The sequence below is a fragment of the Humulus lupulus genome, chromosome 8, assembly GCF_963169125.1.
Source record: "Humulus lupulus chromosome 8, drHumLupu1.1, whole genome shotgun sequence".
In the NCBI taxonomy this organism is placed as follows: domain Eukaryota; kingdom Viridiplantae; phylum Streptophyta; class Magnoliopsida; order Rosales; family Cannabaceae; genus Humulus; species Humulus lupulus.
Window position 1 is genome coordinate 58970228 of NC_084800.1, and position 8309 is coordinate 58978536.

At 37.9% G+C, this 8309-nt stretch overlaps 1 non-coding gene across 1 annotated transcript; it reads left to right on the top strand.

The window, feature by feature from the left end:
• Positions 1-4522: 4522 nt before the first annotated feature.
• On the top strand, positions 4523-4629 carry LOC133799017 (small nucleolar RNA R71). Its single transcript, XR_009876226.1, has one exon. It is a non-coding gene; the product is annotated as a small nucleolar RNA R71 (small nucleolar RNA).
• Positions 4630-8309: the final 3680 nt, after the last annotated feature.

Sequence of the window (8309 nt, forward strand, 5' to 3'; positions counted from 1 at the left end):
TGGCTCAAAGTGTTTTCGCAGGATTTGTTTGTCGTGAGCGATTTTCAATTTTTCCTTATAAATCCTGGAATTGTCATATGCATCGTTTCTTAACTCCTCAATTTTGGACAACTGGAGTTTGCGATTGATACCTGCGGCGTTCAGATCAAAGTTTAGGGCTTTGATAGCCCAGTATGCTTTATGCTCGAGCTCGACAGGTAAATGACAGGCTTTTCCAAAGACAAGCCGATAGGGAGACATCCCAAGAGGGGACTTGAAAGCAGTGCGGTATGCCCAAAGAGCGTCTAGAAGTCGTGTAGACCAATCTTTGCGGTCGGGATTTACCGTCTTTTCCAGAATGTGTTTTATCTCCCTATTGGCTAACTCGGCTTGACCATTGGTCTGTGGATGATAGGCATTTGCAACTTTATGAAGTACACAATACTTGCGCATAAGAGCCTCAAAGGATCAGTTGCAAAAATGAGTGCCTTGATCACTGATGATAGCGCGAGGGGTACCGAACCTTGATAACACATTTTCTTTCAAGAATTTGACAACTGTAGCGTTATCATTGGTTCGACATGGTACAGCCTCGACCCATTTGGAAACATAATCCACAGCGAGAAAAATGTAAAGGTAGCCAAAAGAAGGTGGAAACGGTCCCATAAAGTCTATCCCCCAACAATCAAATATTTCGATAACAAGAATTAGGTTCAAGCGCATCATGTGCTGACGGGATAAGGATCCGAACTTTTGGCACCTGACACAAGAACGACAGAAATCATTGGTGTCTTTGAACAGAGTGGGCCAGTAAAGGACGCATTGTAAGATTTTTGCAGCGGTTTTCTTCACAAAGAAGTGACCACCACAAGCATCATTGTGGCAAAAATTCAGCACACTAGACACCTCATCGTCGTGGATGCATCTTCGTATGATTTTGTCGGGGCAATACTTGAATAAGTATGGGTCATCCCAAAATAAATTGCGCACCTCGACCAGAAATTTGCATTTGTCTTGTGAACTCCATTCAGATGGGAGTTCACCTGTTACTAAGTAGTTTACAATGTGAGCGTACCACGGCAACTTAGCAACAGAGAGCAATTGTTCATTGGGGAAATCATCATGAATAGGTGGACCGTCAGCGGGATCACTGAATTCAAGTCGGGACAAATGGTCCGCGACGACATTTTCAACACCTTTCTTGTCTTTGATCGTTATGTCAAATTCTTGCAGGAGAAGGATCCACCGTATTAATCGCGCCTTAGCATCCTTTTTGGAAAGGAGATACTTAAGGGCGGAGTGATCTGTGAAGATTGTAATAGGTGATCCAATCAAATAAGAGCGGAATTTGTCAAGAGCAAAGACAACGGCAAGCAACTCTTTTTCAGTAGTGGAATAGTTCATTTGAGCACTATTGAGAGTTCGGCTTGCATAATAGACAACAAAGGGTTTCCCCTCCCTTCGTTGTCCTAGCACAGCTCCCACAGCAAAGTTGCTGGCGTCACACATGATCTCAAAAGGAAGACTCCAATCGGGTGACTGAATGATGGGAGCGGAAGTGAGTGAATTGACAAGCGTTCGGAATGAGTCTTCACACTTAGGTGTCCATTCAAAAGTGGCATCTTTGGCTAGGAGGTTGCTTAGCGGACGGGCAATCATTTAAATTTTTTGCATGAACCTCCTATAGAAACCAGCATGACCAAGAAATGACCTAACGTCCTTGACAGTCTTAGGAGTTGGCAGGTTGGAGATAAGGTCGACTTTGGATTGATCAACCTCAATTCCTTTTTCAAAAACAATGTGGCCTAAGACTATGCCAGAAGATACCATGAAATGGCATTTCTCCCAATTGAGGACAAGTCCTTTCTCGATGCATCGTTTTAAAACAGCTTCAAGATGAAGAAGACATGTTTCGAAGGAGTTTCCAAAAACAGTTAGGTCATCCATGAATACTTCCATTGATTTTTCGATCATGTCACTAAAGATGCTCATCATGCATCTTTGGAAAGTAGCTGGTGCATTACACAAGCCAAATGGCATACGCCGGAAAGCAAAAGTGCCAAAGGGACAAGTGAAAGTGGTCTTATCTTGGTCCTCTAATGCAATCTCAATTTGATAATAGCCAGAGTAGCCATCAAGAAAGCAATAGAAAGGATGGCCAGCTACTCGTTCAAGAATTTGATCAATGAATGGGAGTGGAAAATGATCTTTGCGGGAGGCGGCATTTAATTTTCGATAATCGATGCACATGCGCCACCCCGTCACCGTTTTTGTGGGGACAAGGACCCCTTTTTCGTTTTGGATAATGGTGACACTAGATTTCTTGGGCACGACTTGAGTAGGACTGACCCATTTGCTATCTGCTACCGGGTAAATAATACCAGCATCTAGCAATTTCAAAACTTCATTTTTTACAACTTCCTTCATCGTGGGATTCAGTCGCTGCTGAGGGTCTCTTCGAGGGATGGCTTCGTCCTCTAGATTGATTCGATGGGAGCAAACCAAAGGGCTAATACCTTTGATATCAGCAAGCGTCCAACCTATCGCAGATTTATGCGTTCGCAGTAGCTCGAGTAACTGCAATTCTTGAGAATTCTGAAGGTTAGATGAGATGATAACTGGAAAGGTTTCACCGTCTCCCAAGAAGGCATGTTTCGAACCCTCAGGAAGTTGGGTCAATTGGACAGTTGGAACCTCTTCGACTGAAGTTTTCGGCTGTGCCCTCTCGCGAGGTAGCTCTTCAAAGCGAGGTTGCCAAAACTGAGTCCTTCTATGGCGTGAGTCTATGCGATCTGATATTGCAAGAGTAGACTCAATAGAGTTCGAACTTTCGTTCTCTGACAGAAGGAGGAGTTCGTCAAGATTATCAAAGTTGTTTCGCAATTGAACCTCCTCGAGAATCAAAGAGTCAATCATGAATGTTTGGTAACATTCATCATCTTCTCGGGGTTGTTTCCCGATGTGGAAGATATTGACTTCAAGAGTCATGTTTCCAAACGATATTTTCATTAGACCATTCCGACAATTGATCAAAGCATTTGCAGTAGCAAGGAATGGTCTTCCGAGGATAATAGGAATTTTAGACTCCATGTTCACCACAGATTGGGTATCAAGAATAAGAAAATCTACGGGGTAATAGAATTTTTCAATTTGAACCAATACATCCTCAACGATACCCCTAGGCTTTTTGGTGGAACGATTAGCAAGCTATAGTACAACAGATGTTGGCTTCATTTCTCCAAGACCGAGTTGCGAGTATACAGAATAAGGCATGAGATTGACACTCGCGCCAAGATCAAGTAAGGCTTGGCTGACTTCATGGGTCCCAATTTGGCAAGAAATGGTGGGACAACCGGGATCTTTGTATTTTGGCGGTGTCTTTTGTTCAATCACCGCACTCACTTGCTCGGTCAAGAAAGCAGTCTTCTTGACATGGTGCTTCCTTTTTGCAGTGCAAAGATCCTTGATGATTTTGGCATAAGCGGGCACTTGTTTTATGATGTGAAGCAAAGGAAGATTAATCTTCACTTGTGTCAAGTGCTCAAGGAGTTCAACTCGGTTATCAGGAAGTTTCCCAACAGGTTTCAAAGCCTGGGGAAATGGTACCTTTGGAGTGGCATTGAGTGGTGGATTTTCAGGAATGACCTTTGGAATACTGGGAGAGTTGGATTTAATGGGTGGGTCTGGCAAAGTTTTACCGCTTCTCGTCGTGATGGCATTCACTTCCTTGATGTTTTGATCATTTGAATTTGAAGATTGGGCCATGTGTTGGCCTTGAACATTGAATTTCGGTTGGGAAGGAAGTTTGCCTTTTTCCGGAATAGCCAAGGATTCAGTCAATTTTGAGAATTGACATTTCATTTCCTTGATTTCTTCCATCATTTGGCGATTCAATTTGGATTGTTCCTCCATGAATGCATGAAGAGTACTCTTGAGAGAATTTCGTTGTGGATGAGCATTGTAATGAGGTGCAGAATACGCCTTTGATGGTTGAACTTGTTGCTCATTTCTCCATTGGCCTCCAGACGATTAAGCTTGGTTGGAATCTCTCCAACTGAAATTTGGGTGGTTTCTCCAACCAGGGTTGTACGTATGGGAGAATGGCTTGTTATATGCCCCTAAGGCATTGCATTGCTCCTCATAAACCCCCCTCATTTCATTCAAAGCTAAGCAGTCCTTAGCTAAGTGCTCCGTCCCTCCACAAACAAAGCAAGGTTCTTGCGGTTCCGCTTGAGCGATCATGTGCGACTTTTGCCCATTTTTCGTCATTAAGACCTCAAACTGCTTTTTCAAAGCTTCAATTTGGGCCTTAATACTATCCTCTTCTCGAAGTTGATAGATTCCAGATGGTTTGTATCGGTTGGTGCTGTCAGTAGCACTTGGACCAGTCCAGGTGTGAGACTTTTTCGCTGTTTCTTCGAGATATTCAAGAGCATCGTCTGGCTCTTTTTCGAGGAATTCACCATTGCATATCATTTCTACAAACTGGCGCTCACGACTCGTGAGGCCTTCATAGAAGTAACTAACCAAGCGCCAATTCTCATAGCCATGGTGCGGGCACTGATTTAACAGATCTTTGAATCTTTCCCAGACTTGATAGAACTTTTCATTGTCTTTTTGGGAGAATGTGGAAATCTGTCGTTTTAGACTGTTGGTCTTATGGCTGGGGAAGTGTTTCAGAAGGAAAGATTTGGTCATCTCCTCCCATGTTCCAATCCACCTAGGTCTCAAAGAATACAACCAACTTTTGGCTTTGTCCTTCAAGGAGAAAGGGAAGAACTTCAGTCGCACAGCATCGACATTGTCGGCTCGGTTATAGAACGTGGCTACCACCTCCTCGAATTCTCTGATATGCACGTATGGGCTTTCGTTTTCCATTCCATGAAATGTAGGCAGGAGTTGAATCATGCCAGGTTTAAAGTCTAATGCGGGCATATTAGGAGGGAAGATAATGCATGAAGGCGTGGAAGTGCGAGTAGGATGGAGGTAGTCATTGAGAGTTCTTGGCTGGATTTCATCATTGCGAGCCATTGCAAATGGGTTATTATCAGGGAAATTTTGTGGAGAAGCTGGATTGGTGGAAGGAGTTCCGGTAGGAGTGGCAGATGAATTGGAAGAAGTGTCACTGGAAGTTTCGTGATGATTCATCCACTCTCGGAAATCAGAATTAGATTTATTTTATGTCTCTTTTTTTTATTTATTTTTCTTTTTGATTTTTTTTTTGATTGATTTTTTTTTTTTTTTGTTAAACTTGTTCCCAAGTAGAATTGGAGGTTTTCAAGTGATCTCCAACGCCTTACTAGAACTCCCCGAGGTTACTGAGTAAGTATGGTGGATCACAAGTCAACCTTTTCGACCAAACAACCTTTAAGCAAAGTGAAATTGCTTATTTTGACAAAACAAGCTTGGTTTTCTTATAGTAATAAGTTCAACAATGTAATAGTGCAAAGGTAGATGCTCGAAATGTTCCCAGGCCGATTGGGAAGGTTGCCAAGGTACCGCTTTAGACCCACACTTGCCTAGACAGAACTCCCCGAGGTTCCCAGGTAAGTGTGGAGGGTAACGCTATCACAAACCTTATTTAACAATCAATCTTTCTAGACAGAACAATATCGGTTTCTACCATTTGTAATATTACACAATTGTTCCCAATACTAAGCGTTTTATGATTGAAATTTTATGAACAATTTTATGCAATTTTATGTTTGTTTTTTTTTTGAAAAACCTAAATTCTAAGGAAAACTAAGGCAAATGAAAAGAAAAACCTAAACTAAGTAACAAAATAAAAAAAAAAACACAAAACACAATAAAATAAAGAAAATAAAATTAAAGTGAAGAGAAAATAGCAAGCTTAATCTATTTTTTTTTCAAATATGTATTAAACAAAAAAAAAATAGAATAGAAATTAAGAAAGAAAAATAGAGTAAGAATTAGGAAAAAAAAAATTATATATATATATATTTTTTAATAAAAAGGGAAGACAATGGAAAAGAAAAAAGAAATAGAAATAAGAATAATTTTTTTTCTATTTTTGCTTCTTTTTTTTTTTAGTTTTTTTTTTCTTTTATAGATATGTATATATATATATGAATATAAATCTATATATATTTTGTTACCCAAAAAAAAGAAAAAAAAAATGTAAAAGAAGAGAATAAATATATATATAAATAAAGATATATTTTTTTTTAGTTTTTTTTTCTTTTTATTTTTGTTATAATAGTAATCTAATTAATTAAAAATTAGTAAATAAAAAAACTATACTAACACAATATTTATTCAACAAAAACACAAATAAAGTTACTAATATTTTTGTAAAAATTTCACTAAACCTTTGAATATTACCTCCCCGGCAATGGCGCCAAAATTTGTTTAACGCCCAAAATGTGACTACACTAAGCGGTAGTTGTAGTAAGATCGGGCGGTCGATCCACAAGGAGGTAACCTAAAATCAAAAGGTTAGTAGAAAATAGCACAAAAAGTTAGTAACAAGAGGTAAATAAAATTGTAAATGAAAAGATGTTTGAGATTTTGGTATTGTATTTTGATAAAGTGATGAAATGAGATAAGTGAAATAAAGGTAAGATGTAATCAAGAGTTTGAGAAAATGAAAGGTTTCAAGAATCATCCATATGCTTGTTTAGTTACTTGGTTACTTGATTTACAAAAATACACAAGTAAATAGTTAACATCCCAACATTTACTTGGAAAATCTAACATTAAAGTCCATAGTTTTTCTAACAAAAGTTCATTTGAGTTATAAAGTTCTTTACTTTAAAATCACAATGTTAATCTTATGAAAAATCTAAAAATGACAAAATACCCAAGGGCAATAATGCAATAGAAGATTAGACATAAAATTATGTATCAATATTACTTTTACAAAATACCCAAGGGCTCGCTTGGCTCGGCTCGGCGGCTCAGCGGCTCGGCTCGGCTCGGGCTGGGAAGGGCCTTCAGATTTTGGGCCTTTGTTTTAAGAAAAATGCCATTTTTTTCTTTCCTTTTTCAGATTTAATTGTTTATTTCTTCTTCATTTCAAAGTGCCAAAATACACTTTAATTTTTACAAAATAACAATAAATTAAATCATAATCAAATATTTTCATTTATAAAATATATCATATTAATTAAATGAAAATAATAATAATAACTTAATTTATTTTGTCATTTAAGATCAATAAAAGTGCATTTTTCACCTCTAATCAGTTTTCAAGATATAAACTTTGAAAATGTGTATGTGAACATCTAAAACGTGTAGATCTTAAAAAAATAACCAAAATAAAAAAAAATCATCGTAAACGGACACCTGAGTGAAAAATTATGTCTCTTACAAGAATTACATCGAACTACCATCGAGCAACCATCGAACCACTATCGAGCAACGTCGATTTCTTCATGAAAATCTTGATTTTAAAGGCCCCATCGAGATAGCATCGAATACCATCGAGCAACCATCGAGTTGGGCATGGTTTTTGAGTTATTTTTCAGATTTGAAACTCTGAAATATGTAGAAAATTGACTTTGCTCGATGGTGCTTGATATTAGCTCGATGAGGCCTTCAAAATCAAGATTTTCATGAAAAAATCGATGGTGGTTCGATGCAATTCTTGTAAAAGACATAATTTTTTACTCGGGTGTCCGTTTGGGATGATTTTTTTTTTGGTATTTTTTTGAGATCTACATGTTTTAGATGTTCACATACACATTTTCAAAGTTTAGAACTTGAAAACATATCTTGAACATGAGGAATGTTTTGCATTTGTCAAATTTTCAAGATTTATATTTCCCAATGTGTATATACACATCTCAAATGTGTAGATCTTGAAAAAAATACCCAAAATAAAAAAAATCACCTCACACGAACACCCGAGTGAAAAATTATGTATCTTGCAAGAATCGCATCGAACACAATCGAACCACCATCGAGCAACATCGATTTTTTCATGAAAATCTTGATTTTGAAGGCCCCATCGAGTTAGCATCGAGTACCATCGAACCACGTCGATTTTCTGCAGATTTCAAAATTTCAGATTTGAAAAAAATCACAAAAAAAACTCAAAAATTATGCCTAGATCTATTCGAAATACAGTATTTTAGTGTCCTAAGTAAGAAATACTTGCTATTACATTGAGTTCTCTTATATTTTACCTTACCCATGAATTTTTTTCTAAAGAGAGAGTTGAGAGGAATAGGTTGAGGGAGAGAGAGAGGGAAGAGAGAAGATGAAGTGGATGAGAAAAATTATAAAATGGGTATTTTGGTTATTGTCAAAAGATTTGTCATTTTTTTGAAATGATTAAAATAACTAGCATTTTTTTTATTTAGATAACT